Genomic DNA, 4,104 nt, shown 5'->3' with positions numbered 1-4,104 from the left:
GGAGAGAGAAAGGGGGTGAAACAGCCTTCCTGGCCAAGGAGAGCACCTTGTCTGTGGTTTTTGTACAGATGGTAGGCTGCCCAGAAAAGGTAAACAGCACCAAAACCTTTCTTCTTGGGACATTTTTTTTTTCTATGAGAGTAATCCTGTGCCCTATTAGTTTTGAAGATTGAATTTAAATTTTGCAAATGCCCTCCAAAAAGTGAATGGTATCTTTCCATGTGAAGGAAAGCATGTAGCCCCAGTGGTGGTTGAAGTCACCAGGCTGCTCAGGAGACCTAAAGCCAGTAACCGTTTGTTCTCTTGGGGCTCCTGTATAGCCTCAATTTTGGAACCCATTAAAATTTGAATGCTGTATTTCAATTCTGAATGTGGCCTCCAGAAAGTGGATGAGACTGCATTTCCTTGGGCAGAAAAGCACTAAGCTCAATATTGTTGGAGCAGATGACAGTCAGTCAAGGAGAGAGAAGGACCAGTATCAGCTTTGTGTTCTGGCATCCTTTGCTTGGGAGCAATCCCTGGATGTCTTTAATGATGGTGCTCAGATTCAAATTTTGGAGGAGGTATTCTGAAATTTATGGCAGCACCATTCAACTTTGCAAGGAAAGCACTTAGACCAATGGTGGCTGTGCAGATGAGAAGCTGCCCAGGAGAGGTAAAGAGCAGCACAAGCTTTCTGTCCTGGCACCTTCTCTTTGGGCTCAAAGCACAGACTGATTCTGTTTTGGAGGTAGTAACCAAATAGGGGATGATGTCATCTGAAGACTATGAGAGTAAATAATTTATTTTGCTGTATCTGGTTGGCTATCCTTGATCTTGAAGGACAAAGAAATTCCCACCAACACTGAGACTATTGTGCATTCCTTCCCAAAGAAAAGTAGTGACATCCTATTTCAGAATCTCACCTCTGGAATTTGCAGCTGAGCTCCAAAATCGAATATGTTCAAGATTTGCTCCCACACAGAAGGTTCCAGGACAGAAGGATGCTCCTGGCCTTTACCTCCATCAAGCAGACCATCATCTAGAGCACCCTAAGTGTCAATACGTGCTTTCCTTCCCCAGGAAAGGTGCCTCCTTCAGGAGCCCACGTACCCAGTTCTGCATGCTACCTGCAGAATTATGGAATACATTGCTCTCACACAAAAAGTGCCAGGACAGAAAACCCTTCCTAGCCTTCCTATCCCACAAACAGCCTCTCACTTGCATTACCAGCACTGGGAGTGTGTGCCTTCCTTCCCAAGGAAAGGTGCTGTCATCCTCCTTCATGAGCCCAACACTGAATTTCAAAACAGAGCTCCAAAACTGAACATGTCCAAGGAGTGCTCCCATACAAAGGTTTCCAAGAAAATAAAATATTCCTGGCTGTTAACTCCCCACAGCATCTTATTATCTGCACCACCAATAATGGGGCTAGGCGCTTTCCTTCCCAAGGAAAGGTAATCTGATCTCTTGGGAGCCCACTCCAGAATCTTGAGATCACGTCCAAAATCTATGTCTGGGGATGGCTCCTGCACAAAAAGTGCCAAGAGAGAAAGTTGTTCCTGGCCAAGAACCCTACAAATCTGCACTGCCAGCACTGGAGTTGGGTGCTTTCCTTCCCAAGGAGAGGCAATGCAATCCTCCTTCATGAGTCAACCTCTGAAGTTTGGATACCACCCCAAAACTGAATAGCCCTGGGGATTGCTCCCACAGACACAATGCCATCAGAGAAAGATGCTGCTGGCCTTAACCTCCCTTGGGCAACAAATCATCTCCACACCAATACTGTGGCAGCGTGCTTTCCTTCCCAAGGAAAGGCACCACCGTCATGGAATTTTCTCCCTCACTTGCAACAACAGCATCCACAAGAAAGTTTAATGCAAGAGATCAATTTGCCTTCTACAAAGCTAGAAACTCAGAGCTGCATGGTACTACATGAAAATGTGAAGAGCTCACAAAGGGAGTCATACACATTCACAACATCTTCCTTTTTGAGGTCAACACAGATGCTCTGCCTTTTAGGGGAGAGACAGCTCCCAGTTCTGCCCTTAATGCACGGCTAGAGATGGATGGTGAGAGCTGGTTTGAACAGGCACACACCCTCTGATGGCAACTCTAAGGGCACACAAGCCTCAATACTTATTTTACTTAAAATCTATTGCTCTGAACTGGCAGGTCTGCACTACACAATTCCTGTCAGCCTGGGATGCAGCAGAAGGGAAACACTTAAAGGACAAAGTCTGCAAAAGAACCTCCCCTCACACAGTTCTGTTGTTGTTGCCCATTAGTCTGAGATTTCCAAACAGTTCAATGTAAAGAACTGGTTGGAAATTTCTGTAAGAATTTGAAGTCTTGTTAGTCCCACCACAAAGCTGACATAGTAGATTTTGTAACTGAGAAGACCACGACAAATTCTGGTATTCTGTATAACACAAAGCACAGAATTGCATCCAGTCCTTCATCCACTATTTTGATTTGCATGTAAAAAGGTTTACTGTAATTCTTGTAGAGGAAGGAAAAAGGAAAAGACATAAAAGCACAGAAATTGTCAGTGTTTTTAAAGTCCTTAAAAAAGCCTGTGAAACAATTCACAGGACAGATTTTCAACAATAACAATAATAGATCCATAGGATTTTTGGGATAACATCTGGATAGATGCAGGTTAGCAAATTTTCATGGTTTTATAAACTGATTAACTTCAGAGACCAGAATTAGAGTCTGAAAATTCTATGTACCTTTTAAGATTCCTACATTTCACACAATGTGTGAAAAATGGACCAGGAGCTCTCAGTGATACTCCCCAAACTCCCATGGTCTGCTATTAATCCACTCTGGGGATTCTGTGACTTCCATTGTCTTTTATCCCTGCACCTGTCCCCTGGTTTTTAACCTTCTACTTTGTTAAGAATAATTTCACACAGTTGGTAGCTGATTATTCTGCATTCAAGTAAATGTTGTAAACATGGGTAGTTACAATTACAACAAGCAATTATGTTACAATACCAACCAACAGTGTTATTCATTTAAATTATCTGCACATGTTGATTTTTCACTGCCACCTAAAAGTACCTGACAGGCCTGTGTAAGTGCAACCTGATGAGCTCCATCTGAAGCACTTCGGTGGATCCTGTATTAAAGCAAATCAAGTGTATTTTTAACAAGAGTCAGAGTAACAGCAATGAAAACTCAGAACCAATAGAGGCTGTTCACTGAAAATCCTTCTTATTTCCTAAGTCATTGCCTAAAAAAGTCCCAAATGTTGCCAGGCTGACATGAAATGTATAGTCTGATTTATCACCACTGGGCTGAGAAATAAAATTGCAATATGACTTAGAAATGTTGAGTCTCTCTCATCACCAAATACTTTAAACAAAATCATGCCAGTTCACCTGAAAGCTTGAGACTTCTGGCCTTCAACAAGTCTTTCAAGTTGAATATATACATATTCTGGGGTGCTATTTTGATTACTGAGTTTTGTTTCTTCCCAAATCTCTCACTTCCATCTCCTCCTCTTTCCCAGTAAATATGAAATAGTATATTATAAAAAATTAGGAAACCTTGTTAAAGTATCATATTGAATTTTTACTAGACTATTAGCATATACCAAGAAAGCCTTAAATGTTATTTCTCAAGTTAACAAGATATACTCAACTTACTTGTATTGCTATATTATTCTCACTAATTACTTATTTGTCGACCATTTTTAGGGCTTTTATTTTAAATTCTGCCTACCTTGGCTCTGTCATTCATATGAAACAGCAGGTCTTCTACATGGCAAATTTAATCTTCAGTAGGCTGAGAAGAATATTCACGTATTTAAGAATATGCAATTAAAAAAGAAAATCAATAGAACAAAATACACACTACTGAGGAAATATCATGAGTAATTTAGTAGATACCAAAGTTTGGTACAATTACCTCTCTCTGTATTATTAAGATTTCAGCTTTGTCTGAAGAATCCTAAGCTAAGCCTATTAAATTTATAAACTATATAGAGACTAATTTGCTACCATTTTCACAACTGTTTGAGCAGTACTACATAAATGAATAATGCACCAGTAGAGACTTGCACAGCAGAAAACTTACACAAAATAGAAAAGCCTTTGTAGAAAGGATAGTGGTTTT

Source organism: Zonotrichia leucophrys, chromosome 1, assembly GCF_028769735.1.
Source record: "Zonotrichia leucophrys gambelii isolate GWCS_2022_RI chromosome 1, RI_Zleu_2.0, whole genome shotgun sequence".
In the NCBI taxonomy this organism is placed as follows: Eukaryota; Metazoa; Chordata; class Aves; order Passeriformes; family Passerellidae; genus Zonotrichia; species Zonotrichia leucophrys.
This window is presented reverse-complemented; position numbering follows the sequence as displayed.